A 26,909-nucleotide genomic window follows, 5' to 3' on the forward strand; every position below is an offset into this window, starting at 1 on the left:
CAGGTCCTTGCTGGAATAGAGTCCTTCTCTGCTGCTTATCTGGATGCCATAGCTGTCTTCAGTAGCAGCTGGAAGGACTACCTTTTTCACCTCCAGGAAGTGCTTTGGGCTCTGCAACAGGCAGGCCTGACTATCAAGACATGTAAGTGTCAGATAGGGCAGGGGTCTATGGTGTACTCAGAGCACCTGGAGGGCAGGGAGAAGTTGCAACCCTTTCAGGATAAGATAGAAACATCAAGGGCTGGCTGACCCCCAAAACCCAGACTGACGTAAGAGCATTCTTGTGCCTCACTGGGTACTATGGGGGTTTGTCAAGGGATATGGCACCATTGTTGCCCGCTTAACTGAGTTGACTTCAAGAAGCAACCCAGGAATGAGATTTGGACAGAGGAACGCCAAACTGCTTTTGATTGCCGTAAGCAGGCCATGTGCACAGCTCCTGTGGTCAAGCCCCTGACTTCTTCAAGGAGTTTATCATTCAGACAGATGCCTCAGAGCATGGCATGGGGGCAGTACTATCCCAACTTAATGAGGAGGGCCTAGACCAATCTGAAGCCTTCATCTCCAGGAGGTTACTCCCCAGGGAAGAGAGGTGGAGTGCTATTGGGAGAGAAGCTTTTGCTGTGGTCTGGACACTAAAGAGATTGAGGCTATATCTGTTAGACACTCCCTTTCTGATTCAGACAGACCTCAGGACCCTCAGACGGCTAATGCAGATGAGTAGTGAGAATCCCAAACTGTTAAGGTGGTCCATCTCCCTTGAGAAAATGGACTTTCGGTAGAAGGCTTTCTGCAGTCAAAGCACGCCAATGCTCTTGGTCTCTCCAGATTTATACGACTTAGTGAAGAGAACACCTAAGGGTTTGGGTAGATCCCCCCACTTTCAGCTGGAGAGACACGTGTTAGACTTGACAGACTTAGGGTGGTCTTCCCCCCAGCTTTTTGCCTACCCCCTCCACTTTTCAGATCTTATTTTTAATGGCTTTACGACTCTGTGTACCACTGCTAACCAGTGTTATAGTGCCTGTGCTCTCTCCCCTAAACATAGTAATATTGGGTCATCCCAAATTGGCATATTTAATTTACTTATAAGATCCTTGTAAAGTGCACTACACGTGCCATGGGCCTGTAAATTAAATGCTACTAGTGGGCCTGCAACACTTATTGTGCCACCCTTTTAAGTACCCCCTAACAATAGCTCAGACCTGTCATTGCAAAGCCTGTATGTGTTTTTACACTGCCATTTGGACCCGGCAATTTAAACCTCTTGGCAGGCCGCAACCATCCCTTTTTATACATATAAGTCACCCCTAAGGTAGGCCCTTGATAACCCAGAGGGCAGGGTGCAATGTATTAAAAAAGCAGGACATGCACTTATACATTTTACCTGTCTTGGTGGTGAAAAACTCCCAAAATAATGTTTTAATACTGCAAGTCCTATGACTCCCATAGGATAACATTGGGATTACCTTATTACATTTTTAAGTGTACTACACAATTGTGAAGAAATAGATTTTTCAAATTTGGTGTCTCTGAACTCACAATTTAAAATCACAATTTATGGTGAAGTCAGATTTTAAATTGCTAGTCTGAAAATACCACTTTTAGAAAGTTGACATTTTCTTTCTCTAGCTTTTTGTTGCCTGCTGCCTGTCTCTGGTACACATCTGGGGAGGGTGACAGCTGGGCTTTGTGTATTCATCCTAGACATCCACACACAATGGGACCTGAGGTTTGACTTGATGGCCCATCCTGGGAGAAGGGGAGGGAGGAGCAGGGCACAGCCTCACACTTACATGTGAATAGGCTGTGTCCTGTCCGAAGACAAAGGGCTGCATTCCACCCTGTATTGAGTCTAAAGCCAGGACAGGAAGGACCTTGGTGCACTTCAAAGACCTGTCTTTGACATCTCCCTCACTTAAAGGCACAACTGGGAAAACGTACACTTTTGGACCTGTGAAGACTCTGCCAGGAAGAAGGACTGCTGTGCGACTGAAAGATTGGCACTCTGCTGGACTGTTGCTTTGATGGACTCCTGCCTTGCTGTGCTGCCCTGCTGCTTGCTGTTCCCCTGCCTAGGTAAGAAGGGCTGGACCTACATCACTTGAACCCAGAGTGACTCCAAGGGCTTACTGATTTGCCTCCTGATCTGAAGTCTCAGGGTCATAAAAGGCTTCCAATGATTTTGCTGCTACACCGTTGCTCTGCCATATTTGAGTCTACCCGACCAAGTGGTGCAACCCCAGTCCTGTACCCTTGGAAGTGGTCCTAAGGTGTTTTGCTCTGCCTAATCAGCATCACCGCTGTGGAGACAGAACAGGAGCTTTGTCGCTTTTGAGTGGGCAGCACCGATGCATTTTTGATACTGCGCAGGTCGGAATCTGTACTTCGCCTCCGATGCAGGAACAAAAACTGATGCATCACTGCCTTTGTGTCGCTCAGAGACTCTGCTCTGCTTTCAGAACCACCACAGTGCGATGCTTTTCCAGTAAAGACTTTGCATCTCCATAGGCATCAACATCAACATTGAAGCTGAAACTCTGCATCGCATCGGAGCTGATGCATCACTGCTGTTGCGTGACCAGGACTAACGCATCGCCGCCGGATGCATGGATCGACAACGACGCATTGCCTTCTGTGCTCCACAGCCTGTCTGTCGACAGGCTCTTCGATGTCGAAGCAGCCTTGGCCAAGGTACTTTTGCTCAGTGTGCTCAATCTGGTCTCTGTAGCTGGCCCGCACTCCATTGCCGTCGGACTGAACTTTTGACTTTGTCCCGGTCCAGAGTAACCCGATTTCCCTTGTTGGCACTTAATGCTTTTTGGCGTTATTTTCAAATTATTCTTTAACCCCTTCAGTGCCACGCCCTTTCCCCCTCCTGTGCCGGGCGTTGCACTAGTGGGTGGGGTTCATGACGAGATAGTCTCGTCATGGGCACAGCGCAACCGTGCTCCATGACGAGACTATCTCGTCATGGGCACTGAAGAGGTTAAAAATTCATATCGAGTTTTACTTTTTGTATTTTTTTTCGTTTTGGTCTTCTTTTATTTATTAAATTAAGCAATAGTTTTCTAACATGGTGTGGAATATTTTTGTGTGGTTTTTTCACTGTTTTACTGTTTGAAGTGTTACACAAATACTTTACTCATTGCCACTAAAGTTAAGCCTGGATGCTCTGTGCTCTGCTACCAGAGGGTGGGCACAGGTTACTTTAGGTTTTGTCTGCTTCTTACTCTGACTAGGATTGTGGTTGCTGTCTGACTTGGGCTTATACCCTCGTCAACTAACTACCCAATTTCTAACAGTTACAAACAAGAAAATAAAAACAAACACTTACTAAACTATAAGAAAGTGACTGGAAAACTACTGGTGTTAAACTAGATCAAGGAAATCGTAAATTAAAGGAGTGTTTATAAATAAAAGATGTGTTGTACCAAATTGAATCAAAGCTGAACTACAGCCCTGAGGAAGCAGAAACACAAAACACAATGAAACACGTGTTCACTGTTGGTCACATACAATAAAATTCAACTGATGATATGACTTTAAGAGTTCTCTGTAAATTTTACTAGGTTTGATAAAATGATTTTATATCACAATCATATTTTTGCAATAAAAATTGTATATTATAATAATATGAAGATATGTTCTTTTAACTACCAACCAGTAGTAACCTCTTCTTTGGGTTGTTCCGGTAGAAGCTTGAAGTTAATTTAAATTGTGCTTGGTTGAGGAAATACAGCCAGGAGGATTGAGTCTTAGCAGGGCAATGGGTTTGAAACTTGTTGCTCTCTTCGTGGTTTTCATAAGAAACCCCTTTTTGTACAGAATGTTGTTTCCGATGTTAATATGTTGTCTTGCAACTTCTCCTTCCACACTTAGGTAGGGTGGGTTTGAAATTAATCAATAAATGAAGAAAACAAAAACTAAGATGGAATACTTGCTTGTTGTCAAATAATTTTAAAATGTATTCAAAATGATTCATGGAGAATGGCATACTCTTGCTGGCTGTAGGTTTTGTAGTCACCTATTATATTGTCAATGTTGACCCATTAAGTTTGTGGTCTTACTGATGGATTTTGCATAGTGAGCTTTTTCAATACTGACACCTACCCATAGATAGTTTCTCATTTTTGTTTGAAGTCAGGTTTGTTGTTTGTTTTCTACTATCTTGGAGATTTTCCTGTTTCATCCAGAAGAGACGCGCTCTTCAACAATGCAAGTCTCAGGTTGCACCTTTTATTGCTCAGTTTTCCTGTTTTGACATTAAGATACCTGGTGATGTTGTCATTGCAGAATTCTGCTGCTCAAATCATATGTGTTCTTTTGACAGTCTTCTGAGGGGTCTCTCTGTATCATATTTGTCGACACTAATGTTGCTAGGCAGTGCTTTACATGGTGGAGTGGAATGACAAATTTGATGAAGGCTTGCTATATCCATGATTAGGGCCGAAAAGCTATGTTTTCAGCTTCCATATTGTAGCGAAGAAATAGGTCATGTGTGCAACCTATTCTGTGTGTTGAGACACCAACTTGTTGTATGGAATTCAGCATCAATTTGTTATATGAAATTCAGTATCAATTCATTGTCCATCATAGCTAATGTCCTTAAATTCATTCAGAAAATTCCTTTTCTTAACACCTTGAAAATGAATGTTTTACTCTGCACTTTAGAATATTGTGTTTGTTCCTTTTGCAGTAAAGGGCTGGAAGGTGTTTTGACAGGTTCATTAATCCAAGTGAATGAAACTGGCCTCCCCAAAAAAGGCTACTAATAATTATTATGATAATGCTATGGAGAAGTCAGGAGGCAAGCCAGATCTCCAGTAGTAGGGGTTGCAGAGGGAGGTCCTACTGTTTTAAGAGAGAACCTAGGACCAAGGATTGTAGATCAGTCCTCCGTCCACAATCCAGAGCTCCTAATCAAAATCAGCACAAGAAAAACGTAAAGACCGATGGATTTCCTTACATATAATTTAAATATACAGCTTATTGTTATAGCACAGCAATCTGCGAGTTTTAGAGGTCTTTTTGCTGTTGCTCCCTATTTTTGTCAAGGTTGGCAAGCGTAAGCCAGCAGTGGGCGCTAGATGACAGAGAGAAACATCGTATGTCAAGGGAGAACTCCCTGTGCAGCAGGTGCTTACCATATACCATGCTTTTCACCCATTTACCAGGCTAGCCACTATAGGTGAACAGTAGCAATCATATGCAGAGACGATTGCCCCAAAGACAGCTATGCACACAAACTCATACCCATGAGTACACAGCCAGACACACACAAATATGTACACCAATATTTGTGAGAAAACTCCAACCCCACTTTCCAGCTCAACCAGGGCTATAGTGGCACCTGGTGCAACAATGTTTGTTGGTGCCCCATCCATGTTTCAGATGGCGACCACCTCCACCTCAGATTCCCTCACCACCACCTTTTAACAATGCCTCTCAAATCTCCATTTAATTAGTTATATAGTGCCACTCATAGTGTAGGGGTGAGAGCACTTTACATCACACACACATTACATAGAGACTATCAATCATCCAAGTGTAATTCAGCGTATAGGAAATGTTACATAGGCCAGAGGTACAAGGTGTAGTAGTTTCATGTCAACCATACTGATAGGAAGTATAGTTTGAGAGTACTTGGTCTGGAGAAGTACAAACTCAGAATTGAAAACGGAACACCATAGTTGGGGTTCTCCTTAATCATAAGAATTGGTTTCTACCAAAATGAACCCTTTTTTGCAACATTAATCTATGCTCCAATCTATAGCACGTAGTGTGCAGGCAGTTCTTTTATGACAGTTCATTACTCACTCAACTATATTAAGATTTTTACTTATAAACTGCAAGACAAAAAAGATGTCTTATAAGAGTAGTGACCCACTGACCTATTTACATTATGTGCACTTTGTGATCTGCGTGGTTTGTATTCTTTGCAGCAGGCATATTAATCCTGTGTGCTATTTTTTGATCATTCAAAACCTCAACTAGACAAAATTCTGATCTCTCTCCAGAAAGAATGTTGATCACCAGAGTTATCTTGATATTTTTACTGTTGTCTGAAAATTGCTGGAGGCCAGGAACGCGGCAGCAGGTGTGTTGCAATCAAAGAAAGATCCTTTGTAGGCATGTCACGTAGGTTTCATGATGACATTTATAAGAAGATAATAGTCCCTGTTACAGGATACAGAAGTCATGTATATGTAACCTCAATGCCTCCTGCTGCTCAGCTTGCTTACTCCAACTGATCTCTCAAGCATACACGAACATTATAACACTATGACATCACGCACACACACACTCTGGCTGAGCAGCAGGTAGCAGAGAACTAAGGAGGGAATGCATCATGCCTAATTTGAGATATATCACATTTCCCCCCTTAGAAATAATAAACAATCATAATGGTTGACTTTCAACTGTAGACCAAAAAGTAAGCAATGGGTATCTCTCAACTCACACCTGTAAATTCAAAAAGTTTATATACATAAAACTTCAAATTTATTTTCAAAAAAAGAGCATGGTGTCCCCAGTGAACATGGAACCTACATAACAGTTTGTAACATTCTGTGACATAAACAAATGGTTTCCAAAGTTACAAAGTCGACCATTACAATGGTATGGAATGATCACAGCCTTCTAATACATTAAAAGAGGCTGGTGAATGGTTCACTTTGGGTTCGTCAACGACGTTTCGGCTACATCAACAATAAGGGGTCATTCTATACCATTGTGATACCATGTTCACTGGGGACACTATGCACTTTTTTTAAAAAATAAATGTGAAGATTTATGCATATAAACTTTTTGAATTTACAAGTATCCCGTCTTATATATGGTCTTATATCTCTCTCGGACATTGTGCATATGAGTATTGTTTAATAATTACATTTGTCCACAGGAACCACTGTTTCTGCTTATATGGCCTTGCAAATGAAGCGTCACAAAGAGAAAGCTCTGGCCAGGTAAGATCACAAGGACAGTATGGGCACACACTCTGCCCGCAGTAAAATGTAAAATATGCATCCACCCCTCAGATTACTGCACATTCAGTGGCTCACAAGTCCCAGGGTCTCTTTGCCTGTCCAACAGTACCGTAGCAAAATTTAGGATGACTCGCCCTTCACTCTTGTCTGCACAAGTTGCTGATTCACTCCCAAACTGCTAGGATCATCAATTAGCATTGCTCTGTAATCATAAGCAGTTACGGCTCCCTTACTTTTCAGTTGACTGCAGGCTCACTCACCACAAAGCTGTCTAATGTAGTAAAATCCAACTCCAAACCTGTTGGTACCAAAATCACGATACTGAGTCAGCATACACTTGAAAGTTCAAAGCGCCCCTCACAAATTAAGTAGACTGCAGGCTGTCTGTTAATAAAGACACTGATGGGGCTTCAGGGTGCTTTCTTCGTTCCTTTTTTCTTAAACTGAAATATCTCATCCTCTCTCTCATTTGTAGACTTTATCCTCCTTGTTATCCTTTTTGAACTTTGTTTCATATAGACTTGGCCTCTTCACCTATAGGTAAGTTCTCCAATCGCCGCCATTTTTGCAATAAAAGAAAGATACTTTGTAGGCATGTCACGTAGGTTTTATGATGACATTTATTGGAAGATAATAGTCTCTGTACCAGAAGTCATGTATATGTAACTTCAATGCTCCACCATAAACAGCCTCCTGCTGCTCAGCCTGCTCACTCCAACTGATTTCTCAAGCATACATTAACATTCTAACAGTATGACATCACGCACACACACACTCTGGCTGAGCAGCAGGTAGCATCATGCCTAATTCAAGATATAACAAGGTGCTTTTAAAACCAAAATAAACTTGCAAACACAGCGCCCCCTGAAGTCAGCACCCAGTGCAGTGGCACCAGTCGCAGCGCACTAGAGCCGGCGCTGAGCTTGAGCCCTTAAAGGGTGCTTTGCCTGGCTAAGAGCTACATTAGCCTTCCTCTGGGCTTATGTGGCAGAGAGATGAAACCTGAAGTACTCTGCTGGATCCAGACCCCACAGAAAGATAAGCACCATGACAAGTGGCCGGGAAGGCTGCTTAATAACGCCACTGTGCACCAGCCGGGATCGGTCCTGTTCAGTCCTCCTGGAACTGAAGGAGATGATTGCAAAGAGGGTCCTTTGCAATCATCTCCTTCAGATCCAGGCAATAATGGATGCTACAAGCTCGCTGTCCCACCCAAGACCCGGCCTCTTGCTCTCACTGAATGAGCTACAGTTAAAGGAAGGAGTTAGAGTTGTGGGTTATGCACCATGCTCCAGCCAGTTCTCATGGTGAGTTTAATTTTCATTCTGACCACCTCATTTCAGCAAATTCAGATTTACTGAAATCCCTTAAGCATAACTTGTAGTACTATTCTGAGCGACCTCTGAGTTTTTACAGTCGAAATAGGGAGTAACAGACAGAGAGTGTTTAACCGCACTTGTTTTCTGCTCATTTTACCCCTTTACCAACCTCTTTTCCCCAAACAAATTCCTGCAGGAAAAATAACAGATGGTGCACTAATCTTGCTCAGCTTGGAATTGGAACTCCAGCAGCGTTTGTACCTGACTTCCAATTGTGTGCAGGAGTCTGAAAAGGGTTCTGGGCATGGGCAAACCCGATGATTTTTATTCTGTCGGGGGTTTCCACCAACCATGACTCTGGTCATATTATTTCGAGGCAACAGTGAAGTATTTCACGCGTGTGTGTGCTTCTCTACAATATACTTTTAACCAGTCCTCTGAATCATTTTATTTATCTCATATAGATACATACATGCACCAGCGACAAATATTAATACATGTAACTGATTGCAACGCTCTGTTCTATTCAGGATGAAGACTTGGAATGGATGCCAAAGGTGTAAGAGGCGAGCTGCCTGTGGGCAGGATGCTGAATGGCTTTCAGGAGGCACAGGAGTTCCACCTGGCGCAGGTGAGCTGATGCAGAGCCCGGCTTTCTTCATCTCACCTCTATCTATCATTCATTGTCTGAATCATTACTTATGAAGAGCAACACCACAAAAATGTGTAGACAAATGATAATGTTTCTCCCGATGCCTGTATTTGTTTTAACTCCGCGCCTTATAACCCTGCCCTCTCAGAAATTAATCTGTCAAATTCGAGTTTGTTTTTATTGCCAATGACTTTGTCATCACATTACATTACCCGGCGCAGAAGCTATGCCGAGGATTTCAGTAACAAAACACATCACCTTGAGAATGACAATGTGTTTGAGGCTTCCTCTGGGGGAAAGGGTGACCCAGATAGGAAAATGATTGCACTACATAAATCATGATGAACCGTCCGCAGGTGCTTTGCATAAACAACATTAGTGTTAATCAACTGCCAGCGAAGAGAAGGGAATGCGGGCTTTAGAACCAATGTCACATTGTGAGTGACACTCCGGGCTGAGCTCCTGAGAAATAACTAATAAGCACGTCTGGAAAGAGGGCAGAAAAAAAAAAATCGGGATCATAGTGCTAGGCTGAATTTGTTAGACAAGGGGAATTGTAATGCACGCACTGTCATGAGGCAAACACATCACCTGAGATGGGCAAAAAACTGACAATTTTATTTAATCATATCCTATTGAGCGAAGTAATTCCGGATAACTGGAGGGGCTCAATCCTGGCCCCGATTTATAAAGCCGGTCAAACCACGGACCCCGTCAATTATCGGCTGATAGTCCAAATGGACTGTGAGACAAAGTTTTTCGCCAAATGTCTGCTGGCAGACTTAACGTCTTGGGTGGTCTCCAAAAACTTGTTGACGAGAAATCGGACTGGGTTTACTAAAGGCATGGCTACCACTATTAACATACAAATGCTAGCACTCACAAATGATCAGGCGAGGCGTTGCTCACTGAACCTTCATTTGTGTTTTATTGATCTTCGTTCCGCTTTTGATAAAGTGCAGAGGAATATTCTCTGGGATAAGTTATCGAAATTGGGAATTTCACCTAAACTCCTGAGAGCGATCCAATTACTGTACACAAATTCATGGACAAGAGTAAGGCTAGGCCAAGGCACAACCAGCTCTAAAAAAAATATTAACATTGAATGGTTTAAAACAAGGCTGTGTCTTGGCCTCCATCTTGTTCAAATTGTATCTTGCTGATATTTCCTCAGATTTAAATAGCTGTAATTCACACTCTGTCGGTGGCTGCTTTGTATACCTCGTTCCATGGGTTAAAGGTCAACTTGAGCAAGACAGAAACCATGTTGGTGTCAATGGGTATAACAGCTCGCCCAATATTCAGTATAGAAGGGTCCACGCTGGAGTCAGTTCTAGAGTATAAATATTTGGGGATAATAATAGATGCGAGGGGCTCATTTAAGAACCAGTGCACTGCATTACAAAGGAATAACTCTTTAATTGCAGCATTTGCTTCCCTCCGGAACAGCTTAAAAGGGGTGTCCCTCCAGCCATTATTACAAGTTATGTCAGCTAAACACGTTCCATCTTTGACATGTGGCATGGAGATTTTAAGAGAGAAGGCTGATAACATCATAGATAACCTTGCGACAGGAACTTATCGTCGCCTGTTCAACCTCCCTCAGCAGGCATCGCCAGCACAAATCTGATCAGAGTTTGGGATGAGAAGACCGTTTCTAAACAGTCTAGGGGCATATTTGAAATTTTTCCACAAACTTAGAAATGGCAATAATTCCACTATTATGTCAGTTGTTTGGGAGGCAATAAGCGATTGTAAACATATGCAAGCCCATGAATATTTCACTTTGGCTTTATCCACGTTTAAGGCAGAACAACTATGGGCTTTACCCCTTTCTCAGTCTGTATTTAAAAGAGTTATCAATGGGTGCAGTACAAACAATTTCATCCCTATTGGATAGAGAGATGTTGGTGAAAAGATATCATGCATGCATGGTAATTGCATCATATGGCCAGCTACAACTGCAGAAATATCTGGGAGACCTGTATGGTCTAAATCATAAGCTGAAGCTCCGGCTTGGCAATTTTCAATTTCACAGTGATGTACCAGCTTGGAAAATGCTGAGGAGCGAAATGTCATGCCGACTCTGCAATTACAAGATAGAGAAGACATTTGCCATATAATCTGTAGTTGCCCAGCTTTAACAGCTGAACGCAGAAGTTTGTTCATATAGGATCTTATTATCAATCTATAAGAACACACCGCCAAGCAGTAATAGCCTGCTTGCAGGGAGAAGTTTTATAAGTTACTAGAAGATTTTTAACGTTTGTAGATAGTGCTGAGAGAAAACTGGCCAATAATGCCCAGTTAAGGGCTCTTATTGTTATATTATTTTATTAATTTAGGAACAAATCACCTATAAGAGCAAATAACAATCGTATGAGTGGAGTGGTGTTCCCTCTACATGACTATTTGGAATACCGTGAAATAATAAGGGCTTAGTACTGGTAGGCCTTGAGAGAATTGTTTACAATAGGCACTTTGCACTTTAGAGCTTTTCACTTTAGAGCGTTGCACGTGGTAAGCTAGCGCGTTAAAACTAGGTGCTAAAAAAAAACGACTACGACCACCCATAGGCCACATAATAGGAATGTTTAGATTTTCTCATTGAGTGTAGCAAGTTAGAAACGGAGAGAAAAAACAGGACACTTTAGGTTAAGCGGAAACAGCAGGTGGACCGTGTAACTAGGAAATGCACTTTATGGGTAGGTTTTTTAAGTGGTTTTCAACTAGATGAATTGAGTGTTTCTTACTGGTGAAACAACCATTTTTTCTTTTTTTTATGTGTTTCTAAAGTAGTTTATCAATGACAATATGTATGAAACGTGTATAACTGGGTTATATTGTAAGTTTTTATTAACTGAACAATACATTTTATTAATTCATTCATTCATTCGCCTGAGATTTAATAAAACATGAATTCTAGATCTTACTTATAACTAACAATAATATTAAGCGCTTAGTTTAGGAAATTATCAAATAAGAAATGTACTCCCAGAAGTGCTTATGCAGACGTTATGAACATAATTAACACATCTGTGCGAGTTTTATGGTACCGATGCATATGTCACACCGAAATTAGTGTACCAGGGGTATTGTCCAAACAAAGCACATGGTGTGTTGTTCAGATTTCTTTTACACCTACAAATCTTAAAGGGTTACAGAAAAAACAAATTTGCTCCGACCTTTCTGGTATTAAAGTACTCTTGTTTCAACCGGAAAATTTCCCTTAGCAAATTTGAGTAAATAAATGTGGATTTTGTGTTTCTTTTCGGGAAAAGATGCATTCTTTGTCATTTTAATTTTTTTGCGCAGGAAAGGTATACTTTTTCACTAGACCATGAGCAGTTCCTGGTCAGTTTTTGTGCATCACAAAAACATGCGAATAACTTCCTTCCAGTGCACCTAATGCACAAAACCAAACCAAACAAGCTGATAAGCAAAAGTGTGAACATTAGACATAAGCGTAAATTATGCGTTGCATTCATTACTCAGTTTATTAGACATTGTGGTAACATAGGAGATTAACAATAATTCTCACTGCAATACTACATCTTCTGTCAAATTTTACCTCTGGCGTTTCAGCGTCTCAAGAAGCATGAGACACTTGCCTCACAGTTACTCCTCACTGCCATAATCTCTTCAGAACATAAGTAAGGCAAGGATGCACTTGAGCCTCTTATTAACTCAGGGACCCATTCTAGCTTCTTCTAAAGGCAGCCTCTTCTCTATTTCTGATTGTACATCAGCCAGGCCACCACTCACTTTCTCAGACCCAGCCACTCTGCCGCAGTCTTCACTTTATAGGGATTATTTACAATATGTTAATCTGTTCTGTTATCTGAGAACTTTTCCAGCAATTCCACTGTTTCAACAGCGGATCTACCGAGATCGGGATCTCTGAATGTATGTCTTGGAACTTAAACCGGCCAGTGCAATTAAGCGTAGATCCAAGATTCAGGACAGAGTACCTTTAAAACCAAGAGCTCTCAGGTGAAGATATGGGGCCTGAATCATAAAGTGTTTGCTCTGCTATACTCAAGAAGTGTCTGCGTTGTTTGAGTAAGCCAGGAATACTCCTGGTTTACTCCCTAAATTAATGAGTGAGTCATAAATTTTACAAGAGTAAGTCACACTTACTCATACGTCAATCTTTGTGGATCAGGACCATGATTCTTAGTAAGGATATAAAGAGTGGGCATTCTTTTTTCTGTGATCAAATACTTCTTCATGTGAATCAATCAGGATCTCCTGGGCTGTTTATATGAATATGCCTCTGTAAGTAAAAAGATGAAAGATCCTTGATCAGAAAATTATATGACCAGAGGACAGGACAAAACGTGGTAACAGCGGCAGAAAGCCCCCTAAAAGAGTAGGCTGTAATCTAGTAGAGTCCCACCCCCTCCAAACTCTAAATCAATTCCCACGTTATCTGTAAATATGGGCTGCCTTGCAGTTTAAATGGATATTCACAAAGTGAAGCCATCTCCCCAGCTTAAGTCAGACCATGGGTCCCGTAAGTTGTCAAAAAACAGGATCAAGTACCACTATTAGCCACATTGAACAATCCAATTTTGTTGGGCTTCATAAGATGAAAGGAAATTGATACACTGTGAGTACAGGATTTGTATGTGAGAAGGCTATGACATATTTTTCTGAGGCTGTGGATGTTATTGTAACATTTTCCAAAACAGATATATTTTAAGGCTTTGATTTACACAGGCACCTTTCATATAAATAAACTAGCTTTGGGATGACATGGGAAACTGCTCCTCCTGGTAATTTGAGCAGGGGATTATTTTCTTCAGAATGTTGAATCTGGCAGTTGAACACTTCAGATGTTTTAAATGCATTTCTGTAAATGTTTTTTTATATTGTAAGCACCACTATTAACAAGTAATTGCAGCCAGCTCAAACAATTATTTAAATACATATTTTTATACATTGTTTGACAAGCAGAAGATGTACTTTCTATCTTTCGCGCTCTCTCTCTAAATATATATATATATATGCATGTGATACAACTCCCAGCACTTCCTTTCAGCGAACTGACAGAAACGGACCACCAGGACAAATCGAATGGCAATATTCTTTTATTCCGCACTCCTCATCTCTATATATATACACACAGACATACATCTACAATATACATAGAGAGAGAGTTATAGATATATATACTGGAGAAATATAGTTAGGTCTGCTTTTCCTGCTTTTCCATAGAAAAAGTGTTTCTTGGTTTGCTAATAACTTTGGCCCTTTTTGACAAATCTTCACAAAACGTTCCAAAGGAACGTTCATCCACCTCAGCTTCTTCCTGGAAACTTTTGGGTGATCCATCAAGCGGGGATAAGAAAAAAGGGAGGGGGTCTCAAAACGCAAAACCCTCATGCATTTTCCATAGACTTCTTTAAAATAGGTGACAGCAAAAACTGCTGAACGGAATTACACCAAATGCGACAGGAAACTAGATCTTGGTCTACAGATAGTGCTTTTTGTGATTTGGTATAAACACTTTCAGTATGTTTTGTGATACTAAGGGTAAAGAAAGATAGATATTTTGACTGTTGCGCCTGCGAGAGTCTCAGGGACTCTCATGGGAGCGCTAATTTAAAAATATGCCACTCTTATTGGCCCAGGGAGCTTTATTTCCCTTGGGTCATCTCGCTTCCGTAGGAGTCAGACCATGCAAGAGCGAGTGCTTTGATTGGCTGCCAGCAACATGAGAAGAATGTTGCTGGTAGCCATAGGACTCGGGGGCTTAGTCCCCTGACCTGAAAGTTGTAAAAAGAAATAAGGTCTATGGGGATAGGGTAAGTATATCCTGACCACTTAGGCCCCATGGCCAGGCTGTACAAAATTGGGTGGGCAAGTAATATTGCACTTAGCCACCACTATGTAAACTTGAAAACAAACTAGCATTCTACTTGGGTTTAGTTATCAGTGATGCCATGAGTGATGTCATGAGTGATGTCATTTGAGATGTCATCATTGATGTCATAAATGGTGTCATACAGCATGTCATCAGTGATGTCATATGTGAGGTCATAAGCAGTGTATGATGGGGGTGCAAGTTATCGTTAGTGCTGCTAACTTGTGAATTTCAGTTTTTGATCAAAACATTAATGTTGTCATTGACAAATTCACCTAACTATAATGTTACTTTAACCTTTGTTTTTTTCAGTGAATTTCTAAAATTCTTTTAATATGAAAAAATCTTTTTTTAAACCTTACTATAATGTTATTTTAACCTTTGTGTTTTTCAGTGAATATATATATATATATATAAATATATATATATATATTCACTGAAAAACCATAGGTTTCAGGGACGTTATAGTTAGTTGCAGATTTCACTCGTACAAAACCATAGAAATTCGGCCGTTATAGTTAGTAGACCTAACTATAACTCGTGCCCCCGCAATGCACTGCTGATGACATCACATATTACATCACTCATGACATGCTCAGTGACATCACTGATGACAGTGATGGTGCTGGCTGGGTGATTGAAGGAGTGCATGGGTACTGACAGGGTGATTGCCGGACTGCATGGGTAGAGCTCAGGGTATTGTAGCAGTGCATGAGTTAGTGCATGAGTCATTGCATGAGTGCATGGGTACTGACTGGATGATTAGAGTACTGCTAGGAGAGTGCATGGTGAATTTATAAGTGCTTGGGTTTTGGCGGAGTGATTGGATTAGTAAACACATGTCACATCAGTCCTGCCTGCTCCCTTCACCACTGTGCAAACACGCCCCCTGGCAGGTTTTAAGTTGGGGGATTAATTCCCCTTGAATCCTTAGGGTCCCTGGGGGCCAACTAGCCCACCATGTACCTCAGAGCTGCGTTGCAGAGAGGGGGTCCAAGGCCACGCCCCTTTTTACACCTCTCTGCAACGCAGCTCTGTGGCGCTTACTGGAGGTACCTGGTGGGCTAGTTGGACCCAAGGGACCCTCAGGATTCAATGGGACTTAATCCCCCAACTTACAACGTGCCAGAGGGCCCGTTTGCACAGTGGTGAAGGGAGGGGGTGGGGCCTGATGTGACAAGTGTGCAAATGCGCCCCCTGTCACATTGTAAATTAGGGATTGAGTCCCCTTCTATCCTGAGGGCCCCTGGGGGCCGACTAGCCCACCAGGTACCTCCAGTAAGTGCCACAGAGCTGTGTTGCAGAGAGGTGGTCCGAGGCCACACCCCTTTTTACACCTCTTTGCAAAGCAGCTCTGTGGCGGTTACTGGAGGTACCTGGTTGGCTAGCTGGCCCCCAGAGACCCTCAGGATTGAAGGGGACTTAATCCCCCAATTTACAACATGCCAGGGGGCGTGTTTGCACAGTGGTGCAGCGAGGGGGCGGGGCCTGAAACAACAAGTGTGCAAATGCGCACCCTGGTGCATTGTAAATTGGGGGATTTAGTGCCCTTCAATCTTGAGGGTCCCTGGGGGCCAAGTAGCCCACCAGGTACCTCCAATAAGTGCCACAGAGCTGTGTTGCAGAGTGGTGGCCCAAGGCCATGCCCCTTTTTACACCACTCTGCAAACGTGGCTTCAGGTGCACTTCTGGTAGGGCGATGAGGTCCTCTTGTGTCCTGAGGACCTCAGGACACAAGTGGACCTTATCCTCCGAGGATCAGTGTGCCAGAAGCCACGTTTGCAGCATGGTGTGAAAAGGGACGTAGCCTCGGAACACCTCACTGACAGGGTGATGGCCGGACTGCATGGATAGAGCTCAGGGTATTGTAGCAGTGCATGAGTTAGTGCAAGGGTCATTGAATGAGTGCATGGGTACTGACTGGATGATTAGAGTACTGCTAGGAGAGTGCATGGTGAATTTATAAGTGCTTGGGTTTTGGAGGAGTGATTGGATGAGTACACACATGTCACATCAGCCCCGCCCCCTCCCTTCACCACTGTGCAAACGCGCCCCCGGCAGGTTTTAAGTTGGGGGATTAATTCCCCTTGAGTCCTGAGGGTCCCTGGGGGCCAACTAGCATACCAGGTACCTCCAGTAAGTGCCACAGAGCTGCGTTGCAGAGAGGTGGTCCAAGGCCACGTCCCGTTTTACACCTCTCTGCAACGCAGCTCTGTGAAACTTACTGGAGGTACCTGGTGGGCTAGTTGGCCCCCAGGGACATTCAGAATTCAAATAACCTTTGAAATTCACTGAAAAAAACATAGGTTTGAGGGACATTATAGGTAGAAATGAGCATTTAAAAAACCTTAGAAATTCACTGAAAAAACCATATGTTTCAGGCACGTTATAGTTCGAAATTAGCATTTAAAAAAACCATAGAAATTCACAGAATAAACCATAGGTTTGAGGGACGTTATAGTTAGTTGGACATTTCACTCGTACAAAACCAGAGAAATTCTGCCGTTATAGTTAGTTCAGCTAACTATAACTCGTGCCCCCGCAATGACATCACATATTACATCATTCATGACATGGTCAGTGACACCACTGATGACATCACTGATGACATGTCAAATGACATCACTGATGACATCATTCACATGAAAATCTGATGCACCTCCTCACACCCTAATATAACCTTTGATACACCCACAGTAAAATAGACTACCAATACCAGTTACTACATATGCACTCAGTGATTCCTAGGTCTACACACACATCCGCTCATTCACCCATACAATCACTCATACATGCAGTCACTCATCAATACAACACTATCATATGCACCCATACACCTATAACAGACACTCACAAACCGCCACCCATTCATGGAGTTACTCACACACCTAGTCAGTCATGCAAAGAATCAATCACACTTCCATTTACTCACCTATACAGTTATACACACACCACATCACTTATTCATACAGATAGTAACTCATAATTACTCTCTTATAAAATCACTGATACAAGTACACACTTATCCATACAACCACTCTTACAATCACTGACTTTCACGTATAGTCATTTATATACTCCAACTCTCACATAGACTGCCTTTTACATATGTAGTTACTTGGACATGTACCACTGCAACATCCATTCACTCACCTATAAACCCATACAGCTGTTTCCACATGCACTCTTGAACCCATACACCCAGTGAATCAACGACTCACACATCTATGCACAGAGTCACACACCTCCTACCCACTCACACACACACACTCGGGCACCCATACAAATACTCAGGCAACCAATCTATAACCCATATAGACACTCATGTAGCTACTAACCAACCCATGCAGCCGCTTACACACCAACATACAGACTAATACAGACATTTACACAGTTTAGTCATTAACCCATGCATTCAGTAACATATGTTTAATAACTCACTTATACAGTCAGTCAGGCACCTACTAAATCCTCCATCCAGACACTCATACATCCACTCATTCTTCAATACACCTTGGTGTATATATATTAAACATATTTAAACTTTACAGAAACACACAGTCACTGGGTGATGTCATCAGTGATGTCATTTGAGATGTCATCAGTGATGACACTGACCATGTCATGAATGATGTAATATGTGACATCATCAGCAGTGCATTGTGGGGGCGCGAGTTATAGTTAGCTGAACTAACTATAACGGCGGAATTTCTCTGGTTTTGTCAGAGTGAAATGTCCAACTAACTATAACGTCCATGAAACCTATTTTATTTTGGTGAATTTCTAAGGTTTTTTAAATGCTAATTTCTAACTATAATGTGCCTGAAACTTATGTTTTTTTCAGTGAATATATATATGTATATATGTGTATAACTTTGAAAAAAAAAGGTCATGTGACCAAGAGCTGGATAGCTCGAAACGCGTCTTGGTTTTGCCCCAAAAAGAATAAAATACCTTTTGCCCAACTTGGATCGGTGTGGCTCGAGCTATATATATATACACATACTCAAAAAGCCTAATGTTAAACTTTTGTTATAGTGAGGAAAACTTTATTTATTCTTTATATACAAACTACACAAACATTAGATAGTCATATCTTAGATTTATAGTTTATGCACCACCTTTAAAATACTATAACATTATTTATTTTTTATATACAAATCAAACTTAAACTACACAACAATTAGAAATTCTAAAGTTATACTAATACCATTAATTTATCATTTAAACAACAAATTCAAATTATTACAATTGAATAGGCTGTGTTTTGCTTCCACATAAAGGGCTGTATACCCCCTGTAGTTAGTCTGGATCCAGGGAAGGGGAGGCAGGAAACCTGTGCACTTCAAAGACAAATCTCTAGAAGCTTCTTTCACATCAGAGGAGGCACCTGCTCTACATATTGGACCTCGGACATCAGCTCTTCAAGACACTTAGGGACCTGTGGTGACTCTGACAGAAAGAAGGACTACTGTGCTGCTGAAAGGACTGCCACGCTGCTGGACTGCTGCTCTGCTGTACTGACCTACTCCCTGCTACCCACCTGCCTGGATGAGAAGGACTGGACCAACATCAGTTGAACCCACAGTACCTCAAAGGGCTAGTTGTCTGGCCTTCTGACTATAGCCTCAGGGACAGAAGGCTCCAACTGCCTTGAACCCAGTACCTGGACTCTGCCATCTGTGAGTCCTATTCTGCCAAGTGGTGCCACTGGTCCTGGACCCTTGGAAGGGGGAGTAAAAGTGCTCAGCCAGTCCATCTGTAGATTCCTCTGCTGCACGGTGCAACCAAGAGCAGAACTAAAGCATCTCCTCTGCTGTGTGGATTACCAGGCGCAGGTACTCCATTCAACCTCGCAGCCCGCACTGAAACCACCTCTGCACGATGCCTGTTCTTGCACTGAAACCTCGCAGCTCTTTGGAACTGACGTATTGCCTTGGCTGCGCAACGCATCATCGACCCTTGACTTTGCTTTGCAAGCCCTCGTTGGCGGGTTCCTCCATGCCGCACAGGACCTCGCCTCACAGCTTCACAGCCCTCAGAACGGGTGCATCACTTTGGCCGCGCTACACATCCTCGATACTGGATTTCGCAACACTCAATAAAACAGGATTTAAGGTATATTTGTTTAGTTGGCCTAACTGGTCCCTGTAGCTGGCCCACGCTACATCACAGTTGACCTGAACTTGTGACTTTGTTCTGGTCTGGTGCAGCCAGATATCCACAGTTTGGTGCTTTGTGCTGGAAATAAAAGTCTTCTTTTGGGCGAACAGTCGCATCAATTAGGATTGTCTCAAATGTATTTGTTTACTATTTTCTTCATATAAACTACCCTAGTAATATTGGCATACACAATAATGTCTGACTTACCGTTGTTTTAGACATGTACTCATTGTTTTACAACTATGGGCCATATGCATCAACACATTTTCCCATAGACACAGAATGAGCAAAACCCTTTGATGCATCTGGACCTATATGTTTTAACTATTTGCATTACTGGATTCAGTGCAAATCCCACGATTTTCATACAGCTTGAATCCGCTTTATCAACAACTTAAAGTTAATCCTGATAAACAAGCTTTTATTCAGTAGAAGAGGAGGCTGCCGTGGATTTAAGGCTATAAAAGGATGTTCACCTTTTGTGAGTGCTTTTTCCACAATGTGCTTTACCTCACACCATTCTTGTCAGCCAATGCGGACCTGACAAAGCCAAAACCTGCAGCCTGCTGCCTCTTCTACCCTAAGTTCACATCTGTTAAAGTAAGAACTACCTCTTTCACAAGCATTTAGTCTGTCCTTTCCACTGTAATGCAGATTTGTGATTCACATTCATAGAAATCCGACCCCCTCAATTTCAGAGTGATGGCCACTTAAATTTACTCTGGGTGGGGAGGGGTCAGTTGACAGTTGTATAGAAACTTATGCATAGTGTGAAAGATGACAGGGCGCCTTGAAGACGAATCCGCCCATGCTTCCATTATTACTAATTCTTCCCCCTGCTGGTGTTTTTCAGTCTGGCTTGGTTACCCTTCACAATCCTTCAGACAACTTGCACAAATAACAGTTCACCTGAGTAATTGTCCCAAGAGCTGACTACAAAGGACATCCTTTTTGGACAGGGAACACCTGCGACCAGGCCCACTCCGACCTCAATATTCTTCTTCACCAAATCAGCATTTTATTTCCAACCCTGCCTCACAGGCTCATATAGAGAAATGGAAATACAGTGTGGCCTCCCGCGAGAGTATTAACTCGGCAATTCGCGGTGCTTGTTTTTGGACAGGATCATTTGCTTTTGCAACTTTCCTTGTCACCCTCCAGTGAAGTCTGGAGTCCCCATTGCAGTTTCTGCCTCATAGGGCACTCCATTATTTAGAAACATACCGATTCCTCGCAGGCCTGGGTTCACACCGAGCTGCGACTGCAGGTGATTTGTGGAAGGAAAGACTGAGTCTGAGGTTTATGAGCAGTGTGGCTCTGTGTGAATAAAGCCTGGCCATAAAATGACAGCTTTTCCCTACATTTTATGTATTAACCTGCAATAGTTTATTCATGCCTCACGCCGGAAGACCTGGATTTAAATGACATATTACTTTTCAAGATTAGGCATAGCTGAAGTCATCATGGCAAAAAATCATAAACTGAAAACGCTTTTTAGAAAAAAGCTAAATATGCCCAGAGGAATAACTTCTGTTGGGCTGAATATGACATGATGGTTCATTGGTCATGCAAGTTACCAATGTGCAGCCGCAGAATTGGTTCATTCAGCTAGTTCAGAAACCTGCCTATGTTTTAATGTACACACAATTTCACACAATATTATTCAATTCTATAACAATAAACTGGAATTTAGGGGGCTTCTATCTAGTAAGCCTTACTCGGATGCCAAGAATTATTTCCCAACGCCAGTCCCTGGCCACAACATGTTACTTTTTTATCCCGGCAACAGTTGAGCCTCTGGGCCAATCAATAGGGGGCTGTAAAATCCGTGTATACCTGTACAGAGATGGCACTCGTGTTCGGCGCGGAACTGCAGACTGACTGCTGCGCTTTGTTAGATAACCTGAGCATGTAGCAGTCGAAGTGGAGGACCCCATGGAAAGCCAGGAGCAGCCAAGTCTTCCCATGGGAGCTTTCGTGAGGAGGAACGACAGAAATGACTGGCAGGAAAGAATAGGTTAGGTAGTGGGCGGGGGAAGGGTTAGGGCAGGGTTACATATAGGAGGCCAGAGAGAGTGGTCAGCCTCTCTCTGGCCAGTGGCGTAACGAAAGTTGAGGGGGCCCCCCTGCCACGTACACGAAGGGGCCCCCACTCCGGATCTAATCCGTGCTCTTGGGCCAGAGTATTGTGCTGTGGGGGGCCCCCTGCAACTCGGGCCCCCCGCACCTCTGGGGCTGCGGGGGCCTGTGTTACGCCTCTGTCTCTGGCTCATGCCCCTTGCGCACAGGCTGTCTATTTGCCACCCACCCGCCCGGCTGTCGAGGAGCAGTCTTTCTGGGGACAGCGTAGGGGGCCAGGGATTTTTTCAATTTGATGCCATGTTTAGGACAGGATGCAAGGGAATGTTAGGGCAGGAGAGTAAGGGAGAGGGGTTCAGATGCGGGCCTACCAACCCCTTGGGGAGGTGTATGCAGGAGAACGATGAGGAAGTGTAAGAGGCCCTGGGATAGGGCAAGTAAGTTTTCATGGGGAGGATGCTTGGGGAGAAGAAGGGAGAATGAGTCAAGGCATAGAAGGAGCTCATGGGTGTAATAGATGATGAGGAGTGATGCAACCGGATGGGGTAAAGTTGGGGTGGGGGAGTATGAAAGGGACGAGGGAGGTAAATAGACATTGATTAAGATATTTATGCTGTTTTGAATTGTTTTGAGTTATTGGCAATCTTGTTCTAAATAAATGGCCTTTTTTACTTTCATGGAGTGTTAAGTGGTGATTGCCTCACGAACTAACGAGCTCCAGGCACTCCTTATACGAATAGAATAAAAGCATTGATGTGCTGAAACAAAACGTGATAAATGTGTCTTCTCTAGCCAGACAACTTTACCATAATTTGAAAGATACTTTTGAATCAACAGCAAAGCAGCAGAAAACAAATGTTAAGAAATATACAAGAGAGTGTACACAAAGTTAGGAAGACACGACAAACACATTATTTACCGTCAGTGATTACGCTAGTGCCAGGGGCTTAACAGAGGCTTCGGAAGCCCCCGCTGTGCAGGGGGGCCCACAGGGTTTCTGGTTTTGAAGGAGGGCCACCTCACTCTCTAAGCCATGCCATTGAATGCCTTGAATGCCATGAAATAAGAAATAGCTAAACGCTCGAGAAAGCCATTCTGCTTTACCGAGCAGGCCCCAGCAGTGTAGGGTGTAGAGTTGCCCTAGAATACAGCTTGTGCAATTCTTTGGCCACCATAGATACACAACATGTACACATGGGTTATGGTCTGGGCTGGAAGTCCTGTGCGACCTCTGCCCGTGTATTTATGCTCTCTGGCCACGCCTGGCCAGAGAGTGTTACAATGTGTGCTTGCCGTTCCGGGCTATGGGTCTCTCTCACGGGAACAACTAGACCGTTACATCCCATCCCAAAACAGTGTCCAACAGGAATGTCAACAACAGGTTAACATGCAAAGTCTGCCAGTCTCTGACTCGGCCTGGGGTTTGGCCTTAAGTTGTACCGGTGCTGTGTATCACGTTCGCTTCTCAGCGGACTGGCAAAGTTTCGATGATGTTATGTTGTCCTCCCTCCGTGGTTGGAATGACAGTTTCAGGATTCCTGCCCCGAGTGTCGTCTGAGCGCGACGACAGACCGCCATTTGGAGGGTCCTCATCACCTAGTCCACTCGGATACGACGGATCAGCATAGTCCGGTTGTACCTGCTTGAACCAGGAGGTATTCCGGGTGATGGTCTCTCCTCCATTTGTAGCGGTGAGGGCAGTTCCGTTGAAATTCAGTACTGTCCACAGTCCTGGCTCATACATTGTGCGGAATTTTCCTCCACTGCGGCGGTGACGCACTAGGACGGTACATCCTGGTGCTATGACTCTGGGTCATGCTCTTCTTCGACTGCTGGCTTTGTTGTTAGTCATAATTCGTTGCGTTTGCGTGTCGACTGGATTGTATGGTTCTGGCACCCAGTTGTCTGCCACTGGAATGGTGACTCGCTGAGGCCCGGCTAGCATTAGTACCCACGACGACCGTTGTGTTGTGCAGTGTGGGGTACTGCCATACTCTCTTAAAAATCGGTGAAGTGCCACTTCTGGATCAGGCGGTTCTACCACCGCTATTCGAAGGATTTTGTTTAGTGTCCACATGAAGCGTTCTGCCTCACCGTTAGCTTGTGGCCAATGCGGGGTGATACGGTGGTGTTTGACTCCTAGCTGTGTTAATAGTTCCTTGAACTCTCCTCCTTGGAACGGTGAACCGTTGTCGGTTTTCACAACTTGAGGTAGTCCAAAGAGGGCGAACGCCTTCTCCAGCACTGGCTGCAGATAGTTGAATGATGTAGATGGTATGACTTCTACAAGAGGGTACTTCATGTAACTGTCGACCAGGACAGCTGTCACCCTTCCATCAGGGAAGCTCCCGAAGTCTAGACTCACCCACGACCACGGAGAGGGCGCTGGATCCTCTGCTATCACCGGCGCTGGCACTTCTGGGCTGCTGGTGAGTTGGCAGGCACGGCAGTTCCTAACAACGGTGTCTATGGCCACTTCTAAGCCAGGGAATCACACCTTTTCCCTCATCCCTGACTACATTCTTACTGTCCCTTGATGGCCTTCATGCGCTAGAACTGTTGCTCGTTCCTGGAGGCCAACCGGGATGACGATCCACGACCCTCGTAGTACTATGCCACTGTCGGTAGTGCTTAGTTCGTCGTGGACTCTCCACATTTTCCCCAGCCGGGTTCAGTCTGCTTCGTTCCACCCTGTGATGCCTTGGAGGAATCCTTCCCACAATCCACAGCGTAGGGCTTGTAGTACTTTCTGAAGTACTGCATCATTGTCAGTTTCCGCTTTGATCTCTTCTATTGTGAGGGCTCATATACATGCCCATTGTGACAGCATGTGTACGTATTCTTCGGTATGTTGTTCCTGTTCATTGTCTCCCGGGGGCACCTCTGGCAGATGCCGTGACAGGAAGTCGCCAGGATTCTTGGCTCCGGGTCTATACTCTATCTCCATTTGGTAATGCTGTAGTTGTATCGCCCACCTTTCGATCCTGGGAGGCGGATGCGGAGCGGTGCCTCTGAACAGAGGGAGTAGTGGCTGGTGGTCGGTTACGACTTTGAAGGGATGCCCGCTGATATATAGGTGAAAGTGGTTACAAGCCCATTTGATAGCCAGCGCGTCTCATTCAATTTGGGAGTAACGAGCTTCGGTTGGCGTGAACACTTTGCTTGCGAAAGCCAGTGGGGCCCACTTCCCTGGTTCTGTCTCTTTGGCGGGGAGTGCTCCTAGCCCCACGGGGCTGGCATCCACTATCACATCCGTACGACGTGCAGTGTCAAAATAGGCCATGGTAGTTGTGCTCAACAGGGCCGACTTTACCTTTTGGAATGCCTCTTCCTCTTCTGTTCCCTATTTCCACACAGCATCTTTCTTGGTGAGAGCCCTTAGAGGTTTGGCTACGGTAGCAAGGTTAGGTATGAACCGCCCACAGTATGTGGCCATACCCAAAATGCTCCGAACTTCAGATGCTGTGTTATGCGCCGGTGCTTGCTGAATAGCTTGCGATTTTCTGGGATCTACCTGCACGCCGTCTTGACTGAATACATAACCAAAGAACTCAATGGACTTTTGGAAGAATTGGCATTTGTCCCGGTGGAGTGTCACTCCTTGGTCGACTAGGCATTGTAGAGTGGCCTGGAGATGACGGTGATGCTCTTCCAGCATTGCTGAATGTATGAGTAAATCGTCACTGACGGTGAGGACTCCCCGAAGTCCTGACAGCATCTCTCTGCCTGTATTTTGGAATATCTACGCTGCCGAAGAAATACCAAAATTCAACCTCTTGTAGCGACGTAGTCCTAGATGGGTTGAGAAAGTTGTAATATATCTGCTTTCGTCCGCCAACTTCAGCTGGTGGTAGCCGGCATTGAGATCGAGTTTAGAAAACCATCGGGAGCCGTTAAGATCAGCCAGGATGTCATCGACCGTTGGGGTGAGGTGTCGCTCCCGCTTTATTGCTTGATTCGGCATGCGCATGTCGATACAGAGGCGTATCTTCCCTGGCTGCTTTGGTTTTTCAGCAATGACCATGGGCGACACCCAGGGCGTCGGTCCTGTGACCTTTTCTATTACTCCTTGCTGCTCTAGATTCTGGAACTCTTCCTTGACGAGCGGCCGGAGATGAAAAGGTATGCGACGGTATTGTAAGGCAACTGGTTTCACGGCCTTATCAATATGTAGCTTCACTGTAGGTCTCTTCATGCTCCCAAGGCCTTTGAAGAGTTGTGGGAACAGTTCGAGGATGTCATCTGTCCATAGTGTCTTGACCATGTTGGCAAACGTCACCAGCCCTAAATCTTCAGCTGTGTGGCTACCTACTAAGATGTCTGCCTCTCGGTCTATGACGTGGAACGTCGTGGCGACCTCGTGAGTGTTGGACTTGACCTGCACGATCATCTTTCCTTTTAGAGGTAACGGCTTCTGGCTTCCGAACGTCAGGATTTTCACGTTCGACGGGGTTAATGCTGGCTTTGGCTTCAGTTGCTTATACTGCTGACAGCCCATTACATTTACGGTCGCCCCTGTGTCAATTAGAGCTGTCACTGGTGTTCCTGCAATCTCGATGGCACACGTTGGTTTGGGTCTCCGTCTTCTTTTAAGGTCACTTGCAAATGATATCAGATAGACCTTTGCATCATCATCAGTGGATGAGTCTTCTAAATACTGCCTCCGATTGGCTGGTGTCTTCATCGCTTTAGGGTTCTCCGCCTCGACAAGCGATAACTTTCGCACTGCTTTGGACGGTGGTCGTCTTCCACGAGCTCCTCTGCTTCGGGCTCCTCCCCTGCAGATGCTAGCATAGTGATTGGGAATGCCGCATTTGGTGCATGTCCGACCCTGTGCA

At 43.9% G+C, this 26,909-nt stretch overlaps 1 protein-coding gene across 2 annotated transcripts in view; it reads right to left on the reverse strand.

Moving 5' to 3' along the window:
- The window catches only part of GALNT18 (polypeptide N-acetylgalactosaminyltransferase 18), a 1,553,208-nt gene that overhangs the window by 575,209 nt on the left and 951,090 nt on the right, over window positions 1–26,909 (reverse strand). The gene's annotated exons all lie outside the window — the stretch shown is intronic.

This window comes from Triturus cristatus, chromosome 3_2, assembly GCF_964204655.1.
Source record: "Triturus cristatus chromosome 3_2, aTriCri1.1, whole genome shotgun sequence".
Classification (NCBI taxonomy): Eukaryota; Metazoa; Chordata; class Amphibia; order Caudata; family Salamandridae; genus Triturus; species Triturus cristatus.